This window comes from Mus caroli, chromosome 1 (assembly GCF_900094665.2).
Source record: "Mus caroli chromosome 1, CAROLI_EIJ_v1.1, whole genome shotgun sequence".
In the NCBI taxonomy this organism is placed as follows: domain Eukaryota; kingdom Metazoa; phylum Chordata; class Mammalia; order Rodentia; family Muridae; genus Mus; species Mus caroli.
Window position 1 is genome coordinate 33,114,429 of NC_034570.1, and position 20,452 is coordinate 33,134,880.

The following is a 20,452-nucleotide window of genomic DNA, read 5'->3' on the forward strand; positions in this document are numbered from 1 at the left end:
AAAAAAAAAAAAAAAAAAACAAAATATCAAAACAAAACAAAACGAAAAAGCTGTTTGTGAGGGTTTTATTTTACTAGATATGTTCATTATACAAAATGATAGATATCACTGTATCCCCACAGGTTCATGTCATGTACTTTTTCATATTCTTATTCATATTCATGTACTTATTCATATGACCCTCACCCTCTCTTGATACCCCTCCCACTGGGCTCCTTCCTCCCCCTAGACAAACAGTACCTCTTCGTGTGTGTGTGTGTGTGTGTGTGTGTGTGCTCAAATGTGTGAAAATCTAGTTCATCATATTAAAGAAAGCATACAACACCTGTCTCAAAATACATTTTAAAAATACATTATTTTAATCCAAAGATACCTCCAACACAGTGAAAGGGGCAGCCAATTATGGAAAGAATCAACCTATGAATGTCTGTCAGGGAGAACTGAAGGGAGAGAGACAGGACAAAGGAAAGAGAAAATGCTAGCAAACACCAAGGCCATCCTTTGTTGATGGAGGGGAGCAATGAATAATGTTTCCTGAGACAGAGCTTGGCAGGTAGGAGACATGAGCCACCGTAGGAAGCACCACTAACTGGGGCGGCTCTGTGACTGCACAGACACTCAGCAGAAGCCCACTGACGGGAAACCCGCTGTCTCCTCGCTCAAAGCAAACTGCAGTTTGAGCATCTGATTTGAACCGGTGCAAGTTCCCTTGGCCTGTAAAAGCTTTGCTCTTACATTAGAGGTAATGCAAATGACCTGGCAACAGTCCTTGAATGTGCCAGATTCTGACAACTCAAGATTAGAAGACTGAGGAGATTCCAGAGGCCCGGGCCCTCATCATCCATCTAGGTGCCTGACAGCACATCCAGCATCCTGAGGAAGAGGCCGTGCGTGCATGCGTGCGTGCGTGCGTGCGTGCGTGCGTGCGTGCGTGCGTGCGTGCGTGCGTGCGTGCGTTATTCCTGCAGTGCGGTCGGTCCATCACAGGCAAGCTCAGCAAGGGGTTTCTGAGTGGGACAGGAGACTGAAAGGGAAGCAAGAAACTCCCAGATAGTACAAAGCTCAGCACTGCTGCCTTGTCTGGAAGAGTGTGAGTTGTACACCTTAAGAATTCAATGGAAAAGAGGCCAACAGCAAACCGAAATATTCTAAGTACCTACTCACACACATAGAGGATAGCAGAAACATTAAGAATGGTACCCAATAAATACCAGGGCCCAGCTAGTGCCTGGGTCTAATGCACTTGCACATGTAATTGGAACAGGAGTCTATATCACAACCATTACGTACAGAGATACTTTCCTAATCATGGGGTGGGGACACAGGTTACATGTCATTATTCATATGAATTATATACTTCTATGCATTATAAAGCAGGAAGCAAGACCTCTCCTCCCAAATGCGGAAAGGTATTTGAATTATTTTTAAACAAATTTTCACTTCTTTACAAATAAGGAAAGATAGCTATCACTAGGTTGCACATGAAACAGGTAGAAGGTCAAGGGAGTGATCCAGCCTGATGTTTCTCTCCCACTGACCTCCACTGATGGCCAAATGAGGAAGTCTATGTATGTGGGAAACGCGTCAGCTCGGGAAGTTCTTGGGGCAGACTAAGACACACTCATGTTTTCAGAGGACCAAACTGACCTCACAGGTTAGAAAGATCTTGTGGCCAGTGAATTGTCAGGCTATCAAGATTAGTGGTAGATCAAAGTCGCCCAAACCATTGTGTGGGACAAGAGGCCATCCCTGTTCTGGTGGGCATTATGATGACAGTCAGAGCGTGTGTTTCTGTAAGAGGGGCAGTGGCCTCTAAGCAAGCAGGAACCCTGCCAGGGACACTCAGCACTGAGCCACCTCAGCTCTGTCAAAACAAGGAGACTCAGATGGCTCAGATGGTTCCTCCCCCAAATGAGGGCCATGGCTGCTGTGCAGTCCCCTCCCTCTGTCAGAAAGGATATTTTAAGGTCTACGCAAATGTCAAAGGCAGATGCTGATCAAAGAGCGGCCAATACACAGACAACGTTTTCTAAGTGTTCACAGTCCAAGGGAAGGCAGTTGGGCAGCCCGGAAAAAGAACTGCAATTGAAAGTTATTCCCCAAAATCCTCAAAGTCCCCTGGCAATTCCACTCAATAAATATCTACTAAGCAACTTCCATGTGAATAATCCTGTTACCAGTTACAATGCAGACATACGCCATGTTTGATGCAAAATAGTTCCTTTCCTTACAGAGTCTGCAATGACAGGAGGGGAAGGTCAGCAAGAATCGAGCACCCAGTAGGCCCTCAGGAGGACAAAGTCCCCCAGGACTGAAGCATCCAAAAAGCCCTTAGGAGGACAAAGTACCCCAGAACTGATCTGTAGGCAGGAAAGACTGCATTTGCTAGGGAACATCTTTGAAAGATGTACAGTATTTAAAGAAACAGACTTTTTATTATTATTATTATTATTCTATTAAAGTGAAGTCAAGAAATACAACCGCTCTCAAGAATGGAGCAATTAAGTAGTTAGAGTAGAAAATGAAAGATACAGAGGGGCCACTGAATGCCAAGAAAAGTCTCCTTTCGCCGGAGAAACAGGATATAAGGACAACACAATGATCACATGTGTCTGATGTACTTCCAAGGTTTAGCTGTATTCACAGACAAATCCTTTGACGTTAACAGAGTGTACTCCTTATGCAGTTGGGAGGCAAAGCTCACAAAAAGACCTTCCTCTCAAAGTCTCCCTCTGAAGAGTAGGCTCAGTAGCACAGCGTTGACCGTTCTTACAGACATCTGCACTTACATTCTACAAACAGTGCATAAATACATACGGCTTCATTATTCGCAGATACCCGAGACCCAGCCACGTTTCTCCCTTTCCTGTTTGTAAACAAAGTCTATTCTCGCTAGCATGTGCTTATAACATGCGCTCTGGAATTTTTTTGTTTTTATTTTTTATTTGGGTGTCGGAGGGGGGAAGTGGTGTGTATACACATGTAGGTGCCCATACCCAAGAGTGTGTTGGAGCTCTTGGATCTTGCTGGGATTCCCATCTAGAGCCCTTGGGATCCCATGTACAGCTCCCTCCAAGAGGAGCAAGTATTTTTAACCTCTGAGCCAACTGTCCACATCCCTGCTGGTTTGCAGTGGTACAGGTGTGGTTCAGATGCTAAGGTCCTGTTCTTCAATTGGTTCTCACAATAAAATAAATAGGATTCACAGTACCAATAATGAAGACAATGATGTCTTGAAACATCTCACATATTGTGAAAGATGTCAATTCCTATACTGAACAAACTAAGTATATCCCAGAAACAGATGACTCCCCCAAAAAATGTATAGCAAGACTCATCATCATTAAAGATTTCAACCTAAAGACAAAACAGAAATGCTTCAGACACCAAAATGAAGAGATGGTTAACAAGAAGGGGTTGGGTGTCTCCCATGGAAGCAGAGCTCTCATCTGGAGCAGGGCACTAGGAAGAGGCACAGCAGGATTCAAACACAGCTGTCAACTGTGAACTCTGTATTTGGTGACAATATCTTTTAGAAATAAGGAGGAATAGAGACCTTCTTGGATGGCGTCAAAGAGAAGTAGCAACAGTGAGAATGGTCCTTCAAAAGCCGCTACAAGATGCCCTCTTCTTAAAAGGAGCAGCAGAATGAATTAAATGGATCAGCCTTGTAGCACGCGTTATTAAACCATCTAGGGGGAGGGGCAATGTAAAGAAATATCAGTTAGACCAGGGATGGTAGCACTCTGGAGGAAGAGGCAGGCAGACCTCTAGGAGCTCCAGGCCAGGGTGATTATATATCATGAACTTCAGCTAGCCAGGGCTGCACAGGGAGACCTTGTTCTTAAAAGTAATAAATAGAAGAAGCCAATGCACTCTAGATTGATGGTGGCATCTGTAGACACAAGAAAGCATCCACCCAAGCCCAGCGTAGGGAAACAGTAAGTTTTGGGGATTTTTCTACTGAAGCATCAGGAGCTCTAAGGTGCACTAGGGAATGTGGAATGCCCTGGGAAGTCCCTGAAAAGTCTGACTTGAAATGTGAGTGACAGAAACTGGTTGAGCTGAGGCTTTCCCCTGGGACACATGTGGACATCAAAGTTATCAATGAGCTCCAAGTCCCCTTTCAAGCTCCCCCCTCACATGAGCACCTCAGGAAGCCTCCCCATACTTCCACAAGAGAATGCTAACAGGCCCTGTGTTGCAAGAGTCTTAGGTGAGGGATTACATTAATAAGCCAGCCTTGAGGGCAAGGGTCTCCTGTGAGTGACCACTGATGTTCTGATTCGGAATGTAAATAGTCACAGTCTACCTGGAGGAAAGAATCACACAACACCGTCTGACCTGGTACATAAATGTATGGAGGAGGAAAAATACTTGAAACTGAACCTTTAAAACAGGTTAAGATATCTGAATAACAGCAAGGTTTCTGCAACCTGTTCAAGGAAGCAGAATAATGAGACTGGTAGATGGAGATATGTGTATTGAAATAACAAATAATTCCTAAGTGAGGCATCATTTTAAATCTCCCAAGAACTTTTAAAAAGAGAAATGAGAACTAGGTCAGAAAACAGAAGAACCAGTGGCTTAAACCTAAATGCCAAAATATGGCACAGAGGCTGTCACGACTGGATTAGGTAAGTAACATGATCCCATGTGCTACTGTAAGAGATTTAGTTGAGACATACTTCCATGACTGTAAGGATATAAAGTATCAAAATATGCTGCACATAACTGAAGGAATTTGGAAAGAGTACTCAACACTCCATGTAAAACCTGCAGGTGTAGGATGCACACACTGTCAGCCACACACCAGCGAAAGTAATCCAGCAGTACATAGAGTGAATTATGACCGTGACCACAGGCAGTTAATCTTGGGGTACAAAGACAATGGGGTGCATCTTGGTGACAGAGAAACTCTTCTGTGCCTTCATGTCAGTGACCACTGTCCTAGTTGTGACCTTACAGTGTGGCAAGCCGTCAGCTTGTAGGAAAATGGTTAAAGGCTATACAGGAAATCTGTGTGCTATTTAGAAGCCTTCTGCAACCTGTTCAAGGAAGCAGAATAATGAGACTGGTAGATGTGTGTGCATCACTGCAGTGACGTCAAAATATAAACTTTGGTTAAGACCTCTGTGGATGCCAAATCTAATGTGATTCAACCATGACAGTTTCTTATGAAACTATCAGGGCTGTCTCTGTGACTTTAATGTCATTCTCTAAAAGGAGAGCCTGAGATTGCTCTCTGAGATTTCCACCTCTTCCTCTGAGGTTCAACAGAGTGACTGGAAGACAAACTACAAAAAAATTAATTTTCTAAAGAGAACGATGATAGCTAGACACATAAGCACTCAAACTGAGACAAGGAGACTGCCAGAAGTTCAAGGCTACCCTGGGCTACCTATTAAGTCTCAGGTTAGCCCTACCTTAACAGAACAAACAACCCCACACAATAAGGCAAAGGATGTAATGAATAAAATTTCAGCAGAGCTTTTGAGTTATTGATAAATCTTTGTCATGATACTTATGTAGAAAATAATTGATCTTGATTTAAGTAATTTTATGAAGACAAATATGAAACTGGAAAGGGGAAACATTAACAGTCCACTATGGAAAATTGATTATGGGAAAGAATCAAATTAGCTTAATGATGGTCCCTCGGGAACCTTATGAAAATTAATTCATGCTGGGCCAATTCTGATTAAAATATTTATATTTATATTAATAAACTCAGAGTGAAAATGTTCTTTATCCTAATGGCATCACTGTCTCTCAGGCTCTGACTGACGCCATGTTTCGCTTCCCAGCACTCACCCTTTCCTCCAGCTCTTCACTTCTGTTCCTCTCCAGCACAGCCCCTGCACACACACACACACACACACACCCTCCAAGGTACCATCCTCAGCCAACTTTGATGTTTTCACATTTTTAAGATTCATTTTCATGCTTTAATTATATGGATGTGCATGTCTATGTATGAACCCATACAGATGAATGTGGGTGTCCTTGGAGGCCAGAAGAAGGTGTCGGGTCCCCTGGAGCTGAAGTTAGTTACAGGCAGTTGTGAGACACCTGATACAGGCTGGAAAATAATTCTCTAAGAATAACAGGTACTCTTACGCACTGGCCATCTCTTCAGTTCCCCCTTTTGAGGCAGGATATTATGTAATCTAAGTTAGACTCTAAATCATGATCCTCCTGCCTCCACTCCCAGGTGCTAGGGTTACACATGTGTTCTACCACTGGACTGGTGTTCTGTAAGTCCTGTGACATGCATCTTGCCTTAGTATCTATTCTATACATCAGCATTAAGCTTCAGATGCCTGCTGGCTCTTTCCACACGAACTCCTTTCAAAAGTGGGCCTTGTATCTTTTCCTCTTTTTTATTTTACCAGGTGCAGTGGTATGCAGGGGCTGGCTCAGAATGGCTTATGAACTGATGGTAAACATCCCCTCTCGGCCCCATATTCAGTCACACTACCATTCTGATAATAGGATGGATTTGATCTGTGTTTATACCATGGAAAGATAAAACAGAGCAGAAAGAAGAGTAAAGAGTCCTCTTCTCCTTGGAGCTATAAGCACATAAGGTACCACCTTCCTCAACGGTTATAAGGCACCATCATCCTTGATGCTCATAAGGTATCATCATCTTCAATACTTGTAAGGCACCACCATCCTCAGTGCTAATAAGGCACCAGCATCCTCAATGTTAATAAGGAACCAGCATTCTCAATGCTTACAAGGTACCCCATTCTCTGACTCAGTGCCTGTCATGATTGGCGTTGAGAGTAAGCTTTGTCAACCCAGTACATTTGAACCCACAGATTCAACTAATGGCTGATAGCTGAGTTCTGGTTCCAAAATACCTCCCATGTCTTCCACGTTTTGTCCTAACTCAAAACGATTCCAGTTCCACCAGGGTACGTGACTACTGTTCTTGACAGACCTCCCTGATTCCCTCCACAGTCTCTGGGGTCTCTCCCTTTGAATACATTTGGGATCATGCCACGGCTCACAATGTTCTAAGGGAACCAAGCACCAAATCTCACCTACAGCGACAGTTCACTGAACCAGGCATATGCATTTAGTTGAGACGGTCTAAGACCTGGGCTTCGTATCCCTTAGCCTCACATGACCTTACCTTCATTCTCTCCTACAGACCCATTCAGCTCAGAAATCCCTTTCCTAGTCCCCCTACCCAGAATGGACGAGTCCTTCCTCTCTGCCGCACAACCTTTGACAGCACTACTATTCTTCCGGTCGTATGCTTCACTGTTTCACAGATGCCAAGCTCAGCAAGCAATTAGCTTCATTTCCATCAGATTTTAGAACCTGCTTTGCCCTGAAGTGATGGAGATTCTATTTTTCTCTCAACCATGTATTTTCCTCATTTTGCTTCCCTAACTCAATTTTAATTATCCCCAAACCGAAAGCATTTAAGACTTAAGAATGCCTACTCTCTGACACAACCATGCAAGATGAAAGGATATTTAACCTCAGGCTGGGTGTTCCAACCGCCTGCAATTAAAGCACTCCATCTCCCTCGCTCGTTCGCTCGCTCTCCCCACACACTTGGGTTGACTCTATGATTAAAAAAGAAAACGATTTCATTACAGATAATTTAGTTGACATTTTTGCTTTGGTACAGCTTGGAGTTGAGATGGCTTTCGCTGTCACAAGATAATTTAGCATGCAGTAGCATCAAGAAACACAAAGCAGGAGTGCCCTTAACATGTGCGAGGCACATGGGGGAAAGGCAAAGCAAGGCAAGCTACAGGGAGGTTGGTCATAAAATACCTGTGAAGCTACAGCACCTTGAAGCAGGAAGGGGGATGCCCTGAGGCTACTTCTCTGAGCCCTCAACATCTTCCTCCTCCTCCTCCTCCTCCCCCTTCCTCCTTCTCTTTCTCCTCCTCCTCCTCCTCTATCCCCCTTCCTCCTTCTCTTTCTCCTCCTCCTCCTCCTCCTCTATCCCCTTCCTCCTTCTCTTTCTCCTCCTCCTCTTCCTCCTCCTCCCCTTCCTCCTCTTTCTCTTCCACCTCCTGCTCCTCCTGCTCCTCCTGCTCCTCCTCCTCCTCCTCCTGCTCCTGCTCCTCCTCCTCCTCCTCCTTCTCCAGCTCCTCCAAAGTGGCCAAAGCCATACCTTCTTGGCTGTGTGCTGCAAGCGCCTCTGCATGATGAGGAAGCTAAAGAGTGCATGGAGCAGGGAGAACACAGCATGCTTTGGAGTAGGATGCTGTCAACTGACCTTTGCCCCGCTCCTGCGTTCTCTGCAGGAGCCCAGGAGAAAGTGGAGGGAGGGCACAGGAGCACACTCTGCTTCCAGCTGTCCTCTGCAGGAGTCCTGGGGGTGGGGGAGAGTGGGGGGTGAACAGGGGAACAGAAGTCTGCTTTCTACTGTGCTCTGTGGGAGGCGATGAGGGTCAAGGAGGAGAGAGGCACTCTTCTGGTTTTTGCTCTCCCCCAATTTCTTGCTGCTTTGGTGCAGAAAGAAGGAGTCAACCCAAGCGGCCCCTCAGCTGTGCACTCCGCCGGCTGGCTTCATTAGGACTTTGCCAGGTGTCCAACCGCAGAGCTTTTTGTATTTACACCTTCAAAGACAACGCCCACACTCATCTTTTTTGCTGACTGGTGACCTGAGTTGACCTCGGAGAATGTGTGCTAACTGGTGGGAAGATCCACATTTGGGCATCTCTCGCATACAGGAATGTATAGCATCAACTTCCATGTCTGTGGAGACATCAATTACTTCTTTCTTCCCTTTAGACTTTGAATTTTTCCCTGTCCTTGGCACAGTAATCCCACATATTTCCAGGGACTGAGATGATGATAATGGAGCCATGGAAACAGTGTACAGGGATCAGGTCTTGGTCAGGGGCATGGGGTCACTCACACAGTCACCATTTCTTTCTGTTGAGAACATTCAAAAATCTTCTCTACTTTGAAAAAATGCAATTAATTCCTGTCAAACATAGTTACCCTATCGTGAGGTAAAACACGAGGAAAGAGAAGGTAGATATTGCTCCTAGCCAAGTGTACTATGCATGAGGTAACCATCTGTTCTATCACAACCCTTGCAGGAAATTATAGTCAGTGGTTTTAGTTTCTACCTACAAATGAGAACACACACTATCCGTCCTCCTGGGCTTGACCTATTTCACTCATCAACAGAAACTTCTTCATCTAAAACCTGGTCCCCATACCATGCAAATGCACATGAAGATGAAGAAAGTCCTGCCAATCTAATTAATAATTCTAAGTGTGTATATCTATTACATTTTGTAATTAGGGTCTGTGAAATTTTATAGGGACTCACCACACCTGCACCATACGTTTAAATAATGGTAAAAGCACAGGCATCCAGGTATGATCCACCCCGGAGTCTAATAGCTCTCTCTGTAGCACTCTCTAGACACAGCCTTCGAGGAAAAATAATGTTACATAATGTGTTCAAATGGGACCCCCTTGGTAAGTGGTAAAGAACTGTTCCAGTAAGAGACAGGCATGGAAAGATGGTTTTCTTTTGGACATTCACTCAATGGCTGACAGAAAACTGAGGTTGTCCTCATTCAGATCCAAAGAAAGACATGTCCCCACTGTCCTTTGCAGACTCGCTCTCTGCCCGTGACCCTGAGGGAGCATTTTCTCCTTCATCATTTCAACTCTCAAATGCTCCTTTTCTGTTCCCACAGCTTGGAAGCTCTCCAGTGTTCATCCCATCCCTCTTCCTCTCCTCACTCTCTCCTCCAGGCCTGCTTTTCTTCCTCCATGCTCACCTCCCCTTTCTTCACAGCAAACCTTAGTTTACAGTTAAAATATCCCAGAAGTAGGCTGGTGGTCCTTGTCTATACTCCAGCCCTCGGGAGGAGGAGCCTGGAGAATCAGGAGTTCAAGTCTGGCTTTGGCTACATGAGAACCTCATCTCCCAAAGCTGTTTCATCATTCTCTGCCTCCATCACTGAAATCCTCCTCACAGGCTTAGATTCTCACAACACTCCACCTTCTGACATTTGGGAACCATTCATGTTTCTCACCCCAGCCCTCTCCTATCGAAGCTCCTCTTCCTGCAGTCTCCGATAAGGCTTATCTCCCCTTCCTTGCTCCTGGGGGGATCCAGGGGCTTACTACTGGCTCCCTGTAACACAGCGTTTTTAGTTTCCTGTTTTTGCTCTAAATCACCTTCTGGAGGAGATAGTAGCCCTCTGATTGTCTGATGATTGTCTCTGAGACCTTTCTCTCTAGCACACACATGCTTCAAGACTCAACTTAGGTTTTCTACCATGTGCCCAGCTTGGACACCCTCCAGGCCATGAGAGTCATGCCATGGCACATCTTAAGATCCTGAAGCAGCTGCATTTACATATTCAGGACAAATGTCATTCTCACCTTGTCCTAGAGCATTGCTACAATGATCAAATGTGAATTCACAAAATGCAGCTGGCTACAGTGGTGTATCCCATAACCCCATCACTCAGAAGAACTGCAGGTTGGAGACTAGCCTGGGCTACATAGGGAGACTCTATCTCAGTCAGTCAATCTAAGCTACAAGGCTATGGATGCATAAAATGTTGCCATGTGATTTCCCCACTGTCCTCATGACTTTAAACCCCTGTGTCTATGATGAAGTCACAGGATCAAAAAACAAAGTCTCCACTGTCTTTCCTTCACCTCTAATAGAAGCTGAGATTTCAGATGGCCCTGAGATTTTGAAATACTTCCTTCTACACCCCCTCCCGAGTTGTCTTTGAGCCTGCTTCCCTTCCAGTTCATCTCTGTTCGCTCTCCTGCCTGTTTTCCCACGAATCAGCACTTCCTTCTTACAAGAGTGTTTTCATAAATTGATCATTTCTCGTTTCTTCCTCCTCACTTTGCTTCCCCTAGAACAATCTCCCTAAAACTTAGCTTCTGCCACTTTCCTTCCCATCGCCTAAATCAATCAGAGGTCCTGGAAAGGAAACATCAAAATTCTTCTCATTTGTATAACTCTCAATAGCAGAATCTTTTCTCTCCAGTTAAAATTATCTCCAAACTAAAATTTACTGTCCCTAAAATATATATGTCTTATCTTCCTTCTGGCTGAAATCTTCTTGAATGAATATATATATATATGTGTGTGTGTGTGTGTGTGTGTGCGCGCGCATGTATATATGTATACATACATATTCATATATATATTCAAAAATGTGTGTTAAACTTCTTTTGTATAACTCAGACTCCACATTACTCTGCTGATTGGGAGTGTAGTGCTTGATTCACTGTGTACTGAAAACTTGGAGCTGGGTAAAATGATATAAAATGTAATCTAAAGGTAATTTTCAGTTAAAGAGTAACTCATCATCTAGCCCCACAGTGGCAAGGCAGACCCAAGGCCAAATCAAAAAATAACCACAAAAAACCCTTGGAGGTTTTAAAGCAGGATGGACGATCTGGAAAATATCCCGAGGCCCAGCCACTGGAACTTCATGGGCGAAAGAAAATGAAAAGAAAGACTCCTATTGATTTCCACTATATAAACCACAAGCAAAGGAACATGACCTATTTATGCACATTCAAGGAGAAAATGCCTAACTCCATCAAGAAGTGAAACACCTAACATTGGATGCCACCACGGTGTGGTTCTTCCCAGTGCACAGCCAACTTCCCATCCAGGGCACGCGGCCAGAAACCAGATAGGTAAAGGTTCAACAGCAGGGGACTATAATCATGGCATTAACTCTGCCACTAAAGTCAATAGTGTTGAATGAAAAGGTCCTGATGTCAGCCCTCTCCAGGTTTGGGGGATACACCTGACTTCTAGATCCTCAAGGTCACTTGGAAGTCAAAAGATTTATCTAGTAAAAAGCAACACAGGCCAGCCAATCACACTCGGAGCTGCTGATGTCAGTGCAGCTCTTGATTTATAAAAGTCTCACATGATGTCTCCCTCCCTTGCTGGGCGAGCATGGTCTGTGAGGCGCCATTGAGGGAAAAGCCCTGAAAAAGTGTTACTTTGTTTTACTCGCAGGCTACACTTTGATCAGGTCCTCTATTCTCTTGACTTAGGACATTTCTCCCTCCAAAGAGTAGCAGTGATTAAGATGGACCTGCTCCGTGATTTACTGAGGAGCCAGACAACAGATCTACATATGGGGAAGATAACGGCAATGATTCGGGAGTTTATGACAGGGTAGAGAGGATTGAGAATAGGATCGTCGGGGACCTAAGGCACCTCAGTACAAAAAAAATGTAAATAAACAAGAGGTGAGAGCTGCCTTGCAGACACCATGGCCACTGCCACCTAGTAGAAATACTACATTGCTGATAATTCTGGCCTCACACGGTCACTGAAACTCCTCAGGGTCAAGCTGTCATACTAGCCACACTCGCTTAGAGACATATGGTATCTCACCAGAAATATCTTGAAACTGCATGTGGTACATTGAACTTCTGTCCTGCTGGACCTTGTATGATTTCTAAAGCATGCAGACTCACCAGCCCTCCCCATCCCCAGGAGCAGAGGTAAAGATACTTTCCTTAGTTTGCTCCACACTAACTCTGATCGTGTGTCTTTGTATTATAGTACACTTGTGCCTAAAATAATTCATTAAGAAAAACATTTCCGAGCTAAGATTTCATTTGAGGAAAGTGTGTGACAGCTTTCAGTCACAGTAACAAAAGACCCAAAAGAATCAACTTACAAAAAGATTTACATTCTCTCGATTTTCAGAGGTTCAGTCCACGAGCAGCTGCCGTCATTGCTGGGCTTGTGACTGAGCAGTGCATCATGGCAGGAATGTTTGATCAGACAAAACCAGGGACAGCTGGGGAGCCAGAGTACCAAGGAGGTTGGGGTTACACCAGACCTTTCAGATGCTGAGCTCCACTCCCATGACCTTCATGCCTTCCCCGATGCCTCACCTCTTAAAGATCCCACCATCTTTCAACAGCCATATTCTGGAAGGCAAGCCTTTAATACACAGGACTTGAGAGGACCACATCCAAGACCTCTACTCCCATTAAGTGAGGTGGAAACTGAAGCAGATAACCAATCTCTCTCACAGGCTCTGCCTTCCACTATCTGTATTAAATATGAATACTTCATAAAGACTTTTTGCCCATAGGCTCACACATCCACCTACAATGGATGACTTTAGCCTTATATTTTATGCATATAGGAGAAAAGGCTACTTAAAACTGACCCATGTCTTCCTTAAGTTTGATAGCCCCCTATCTGTGCAGAAGAGAATTGTGGTGAGAAATTCAGTGGTAATGAAATAACTTCTCCTATTCTCTTCGGTGCAGGAAACTGCACAGCCTGAGCCCTGGATGTCCAAGTCTCACTCACAAGGTTTCTCTTTCCTGGAAGTTATTTTTTTGTGTGGGGGTGGGGGTGTTTATATTGTGCTTTGTTTCAAACCAGTTCTTTCATGGGAGATTCCTGATGCAGGTCCAGGTATTCCTCGTGCAAACTGTCCCTGCAGCTATTGTTTTAATTAGTTCGCCTGCTTGGCAGCTGGCCCTGCGCGGTGGGCTGCTCTGGGGCACAGGTGTCTGCAGAGGGTGCCTCCTCTGGAGCACAGGACGTGATGAGCCATTTCAGTAATAAGAGCCCTGTATCAAGCCAGAAGCCCCAGCACTGGAGAAGCCCCCAGGCACTGGAACTGCTCATGAATTTCTAAGCTACCTTTTGAATTTGCATTTAAACATAAGTCCCCCCCCCAAAAAAAACTATTTGGCCTGTGACTGTCTGACCGGGGGAGGGGGGTGTTAAAGGATTTTGAATACTGAATGTATATAGATTATAATACAGAGTCAAATGTGTGGCCATGTAAGATGCATAGGTCTTCTTGCCATGCCTATTTAAAAAAAAAAAAGCTTGTTTTCCTTTTTCCCTTAAGAAAAAATGTGATAGAAAAAAATTAAATGAATCTTTATAACTCCTATTTGATTAAAACTCCGATTACTCCTCATCTTCCTGCTACCTAGACATCAGAAACCTGTGCGGGAGCAGGGATTAGCTGGCGCCTGGTGACTTCACACAATAGATTGAAACCAATCTAATTTAACACCTGTGTGCTCATCAATGAGCGCACTCAAGCACAAAAGTGAGCACTGTGTTGAGCGATTCTGACACTGACTGCATGACAAGCACAGATGCTGTACCCAAACACTCCCAGACAAGAAGCTAATTGCGTCGATGAAAGGTACACTGCAGAGTGCATGAGCGATCGCTGCCGAGATCCACGGAGGACCCGCTCTTCACTAGCAGGACACTGCTGCACCGCTGATCTAGAACCTTCCTGTGATGGTTTGTATATGCTTGGCCCAGGGAGTGGCACTATTAGGATGTGTGCCTTGTTGGAGTAGGTGTGGCCTCGTTGGAGTGGGTGTGGCCTTGTTGGAGCAGGTGTGGCCTTGTTGGAGTGAGTGTGGCCTTGTTGGACTAGGGGTGGCCCTGTTGAAGTAGGTGTGTCACTGTGGGTGTGGGCTATAATAAGACCCTGCCTGGAAGCCAGTACTCCACTAGCAGCCTCTAGATGAAAATGTAGACCTCTCAGCTCCTCCTGCACCATGCCTGCCTAGATGCTGCCCTGCTCCCACCTTGATGATAATGGACTGAACCTCTGAACCTATAAGCCAGGTTCAATTAAATGTTGTCCTTGGTCATGGTGTCTGTTCACAGCAGTAAAACCCTAACTAAGACACTTCCCTATCCCATCCCACAACCACATGTCTCTCCGACTAGCGAAAACTGAGAATGACTTCTTGTTAACTTATGGGCAATGGCCAAAGTTCCTTTCTCAGCAGAGACTTAGTTTGGCAGTCAAGTATGGAATGCACACAGATGTTGACATCTGTCATTACAGGACTGAGACAAAAGGCTAATTCACAGGATCTAGTTGACTCTCTTCTCTCCCCAGCCTATTCTGGGTACCTGTGAAACAGAAGCACTGTCTCCCCAGGTTGTAACACACACAGTGAACCATCAGAGCCAGTGGTGAGACAGTTATGTTGAAATACAACACCTCAGTCTATGCCCAGAAGACAACCCAACCTAATGATGCTTGAGAACTCAGATGTTGAAACCTTCAGCTCAGTCACTGAAGGAACAGGAGGAGCTGACCCCTGAAATAATCAGAATTGTGTGGTCCAACACAGAAGCCTGCAGAAGGAACATGCATGCAGAGGCTGATAGTGCATTAACCCATTCATACAACAAGGCTCACCACAGTTATTTACATCTTTGTGCTTGATAGTAAACTACAAAGTGCCAAACACACGGCTGGCCTGAAGTTCGAATCTACCCAGGTCCATAACATCACTGATCTTATTGCTACCACAGTGAATGAATGTAGAATTAAATATATTTAATTAATACTTCACAAAGTAGAAAAGAACCCAGCATTCTACCAAAATCAGCACCCAAGACTTTCCTCTGGCCTGGTCACACTTGCATGCATACTTGTGCACGTGTACCTGCACACACATGTAGTATAAACATACGTGGAAGTATACACACCCATAGAAGAGAGAGGGAGAGAAAGATGTAAGAAGACATATGATGGTGGCAGGCTTGTGCCATCTACCTACGTATGTAGCAAGCAGCAGAGCTGGTTTTCTGAATTGCAAGGAGGAGGTTCACACCAACCCTTATTCCAGATTAAATTCTACCAGATATCATGAAATCCTGTGGGGAATACATCAAAGATGAAAAAGCATTTCCAATTTAAATTAAATCAAATTTCCAATTAAGTCACAGAGAATTATACCTTCAATACGAATCTGTTTACTCTGTTCCTCTATAACAAGAAAGATACTATATTTTTGTGGACATGAATTAAGAGTTGGTATGAAATGACTCAACTCCACCTCTGACTAAGACCCCTTCTATCTTAGGTTTCGGGACTCAACTCTGGGGTCCAAGCATTCAGTGAGATCCTACAGAGAAACTCCTAAAGGGACAAATGTGTGTTTCTAACTACTTTGTATTTATCAGGTTTTTAAATGGTTTTGTTCCAGACAGAGCAGATGTTCTGGCAAAATGATGGATCCTTGACTCTGGAGTGACCCTTGCAGTATTCTCTAAATTTCTATATTTCACTTAACTGCTTCTTGAATTCACAAAGGAAACCCCTAAAACCCACAAAGAATGCTCTGGCCTGCTCCCTTCCAGCAGGACGACAAAGAAGTCTCTGCAGTGGTGGACAGGCAGCACAAAGCTTCTGGCTTCATCCAGGGCTGGGCAGACTTCAGGTGGGATGTTGTCCGCAGAGAAATATCTATTATTTGTTGGCCTCCCTCCCATTTTTTCTCCTTAAAAAGAAAAGCCTTGCATCTACCAAGTTTGAATTATGCTAGCAAGTCTTTTCTTCTGAATTCAAATTACTACTACCAAAATTGTTCCTTCTGGGGAGAGGCGAAAGCTGAAAGCCAATACTAAATTGGCGTTAGGATAGAGGAAGGTTTTGGGCAGGTGTCAGCCGAAGAAATGGGCTTTGAACTCAAGAATGAGGAAATTGAGCATGTGCTAAACTGCAGTCAAAGTTTATGACACTGGAAGATCTTTTTAAGGGATTTTTAAAAAAGTAACTAGGCAAAATAATAGATGCCTATGTTCCCTATTTTGGGGGAAGCAGACACTATTGGACGCCAACCTGGAAACAATACAGTGAGACCCCTGTGTCAAAGCAACAACCACCAGCACCAAACAACGAGCAAACAAGAAAGCCATCTAGGACAGCCAGTGTCTGGGATGGCTTGAATAGGATTTCACCATGCCTTGTTCCCTTCTGCTCCGTTAGCCCAGGGTTAGAACAGATCCCACTAGGTTGTGCACAGAGTGCTCAGCCTGGCCTAAAGCTGAAGGCCTAATACTGCAGGCAGCTTTCTTTTGAGTTTGGGCAGAGTTGTCCAACAAAGAAGACGGGGGCAATCTAACTGTTTTGGAAGCAGAGCTGGGCCCCTCCCTTTCCTCAGAGAAAAGATGTACTTAAAGCCAAGTACAGGCTTTTGAAATTGAAATTCATGTAAGCTCTGCTCTCACACACGAGACCTGATCTTGTGTTTCTTGAAAACCTAATATCCCCAAGGAATCTCTGGGGACTGGGGACAGGATTAGGGAACACACAGCTCTTCCTACTGGAAGCCTGTTCCAGAGTCCAGGCTGGCAGAGGGGTGGGGCTGGGAATGTGCTGGTCAGTGCCTGCCCTCATTACAAGGATGGCTTTGTAGAGGTCCTGAGCGTCTGTCTTGTCAGATCTGCCTTCAGAGACACTGAGTTGCTCAGAGTCCTGCAAATATCTGACCAAACCTTTTCTTCAGTGTAGCCTCTTAGCCATGACTCCAAGGTGATCACTTAGGCCCTGCCAGTGCTTCTCTAGAAAGGAATCTCTTTACTCTGATATCCAGCCCAGATCTCTGCTGCTCTAGAGGATGACGGGAACCCAAGTCCCAGAGCGAAAATGCAGAACATTCTACAAGGTGGTGTAATCCAGAGATAGCAGCCTGCTTCCTCTGAGGTTCAGGAGCAGAATTCCCATCCGATTAGTGCCTCCCACCCCACCCCAGCGGCTGCCATCACTGTAGAGAGGATGGGCATTTTAAGGAGCCTCTCCCCGGACAAACTCTAGGTACATGTATCTAAATCAGTGAATAGATGAATCACTGCTAAACGTTGTTTCCTTCCCAAACTCATTCGTTGAAACCTAACCTTTCAAAGTGGCATCATTAGAACGTGGAGGAGCTGGAGCTGGCTGGATTATAAGGGAAACCGTCTGGAATGGGGCTTGAACTGGTAACAGAGGCAGCACATGAGGAACAAGAACATGGCTGCTAGACATCGAATCAGCCAGGACCTTCTGCTCGGGCATCTCAACTTTCCAAACTGTGGGTGATGCTTGTTATTTATACAGCATCCAGTTTATAGTACTTTCGCTGTAACATCCTGACGAGTCTAAAACAGCAAATAAGGTGACCAAGGCCTGCAGGTTCAGGAAAGGGCAGGAGGACCCTCTAACCAGAGCAGCAAGTACAGCAAAGGATCGTGACTCAAGTCTGTCCAAAAAGAAAAAACAATGTGGAAGAGTGCCAACAGGACCCGTTTCTTTAACAGACAGGTTTGTGTCCCCATCAGACTCCTCCAAAGAGTCCATGACTAGCAGAACCCCAGCACTGCCTCTTGGTACTCAGCAAGTGTCCACCACACACTCAACTGGAGTACATCACTCTGAGAAGTAGCTCATTTTAGCATGAGGTGTGATGTGAGAGAGGTATTCCTGGAAAGGGCATATGCTGGGGGCCGCAATGGATCTGAAGCTGAGCAGGAAGATTTAGGTTCAGGGAGGAGTCCCATGAGTGTGCTGGGCAACCATCAGCTTCTGCAGAGCAAAGAGTGACCCCACCCCTGGCCCCACCCCTGACCTCATCCCTGCCCCCACTCCTGCCCCCAGCAGACTTTTGGGATCTCTTTGATCCGTTCTCTACCTTCAAAGGTTGTTTCTCTGGCCTACTATCTTTAGAGTCAATGTGTTCTTTCCTGCCGCAGATCCACCATCTCAAGTCCTAGCATCGATAAAGACTTGAACTCCATAAAGCACACACAGCGTAGACAAGCACACAGCGCTCTGCCCGGTGTCTCTATTTCTCACTGACTATGGTTTTCAACTACTCCTCAGCATAATTGTGTGCCCTTAATTAAATCTAAGTTACTGGCCAATTCTTCTTTTAATGTGAAAACTCACGGTGATGTCTCTGGGTTTATAGCACCATTACTGTTATGGCAAGCAATTCAACCTCAGCTTATTGCATGACTTCAGCTAATAGAAGATTTTGAGTTTCATATTCATAGGAGTAACATCACTTATGGAAATAAATGTTGTGCTGCTGGCTTTCCCCTCCCCTCTCCTCCCCTCCCCCTCCCGGCTGGTCAGCAATCTCGATTCATCCTCAAGGATGCTTGGCTCAAGAGCCAGAAGGAAAGACACAGAGCTCCACAGACACACTGATGATGAGGCCGTGTTTTCTTTCCTGACTGTACCGATATAAAAATACCACGGGGCACAGGTGAGCAAGAGGTGGTCATCGGGGACAGGGCGCATTTGAGAGACAACTATGCCAAGAGGACACAGAGAATAGCAGTGATTTCTTCTTCCCAATATGAGGCAATTTTCTTATTTCAGAGGAATAAGAGACAGACCCACCGTATGAAAGGATTTGATTTGTGGCGATTGCTTTTCTTGTCCCCATTCCATTAATGCCAGGTTTGCTGGCCTTAAGCTCGGGGCCAAGTGTTTCCCTCTTACTTAGGACTCCCTGGACAGTTATTATCTTTATCAATTTTCTTTTACCCACATCGATTCTGTGAAACTGATGTGCCTTTCAGTCACTGCCTTTTATTTAACCAAAATATCCTTTGGAACACAGGCTTCTGTCGACAAACTAAAGAACCCATAAGTCCTAAGAGATGTTTTTAAACATAAAAGTTGTTTCTGGCGGTAAAAGTAATTTGTGTTCACTATAAAAACCAGATGCTAAAGAACAAAAATGAGGGCATAATCATGCTTAAAGCCACTGCCCCAGGCGCCCTCTGGTAAGAGGAGGCATTAGAACACATTCACAAAGCTAGAATCGTCCTCTAAACACCGTCTTACCTGTTTATTTTTTCAGTTAAAACTTGTGAAAATTTCCTCACAACACTAAACATTTTTAAAGTTTTTGTTTTTGTTTTTCTATTTTTCTTTGGTTTCCTTTATTTTTATGTGTCTGAGTGTTTTGCCTGCGTGTCTGTCTGTGTGCCACATGTGTGGCTGCTGCCTGTGGAGGCTGGAGGAGGGCATTGGATTTCCCGGAAGAGGAGGCACAGATGGGAGCTGAGAACGGAAATAGGCGCTTTAGAAGACCGCAAGTGTTCTCCGCCACCACAGCGTCTCTCCAGCACCACGACGTTCAACTTTTTCAAATCAGGCCATACAGGCACCAGTAGGTCGGTCCCCCCCCCGCCCCCCTAGTTAGACAACTGCTCCCATGTCCTCTCTCCGAGTTTACTCCCCTCTCCTCCTCTTCCCTCTGAGGATTTTCCATTTCTACAAGATGAGAAGAAACACTCCATGACCAGGAGACATCAATTGTGTGGCTCTGTGTTCATGTGTCCCATTGTTCTGGATAACCAACACCTTCTTGGGGTCATTATCTGTCCCATGTCTTTGCCTTTATCTCTTTTAGAATACTGGAGTCATTCCCACCCCGCCCAAGTTAGTATTGAACAGTCTCTTACGTTTTAAAGACTATTACATGCTAGTTTCTAATTCTTTTTCTGGTTTGCTATTTGCCTTTAATTTGAGAACAAAGTTTTTAAAGGCATGAATAAGAATGTGTATCTGTATTATTTCCTAAGTTAACTTGCAGGTGTCATTAGACGTTACGACAGTGACAGTAACAATCATGTGTATTCTCTATTATGAATCTGTGCACT

General features: G+C 44.8%; 1 protein-coding gene across 2 annotated transcripts in view; it reads right to left on the reverse strand.

Moving 5' to 3' along the window:
- Positions 1 to 20,452, reverse strand: part of Aff3 (AF4/FMR2 family member 3) — a 442,217-nt gene that overhangs the window by 307,553 nt on the left and 114,212 nt on the right. The gene's annotated exons all lie outside the window — the stretch shown is intronic.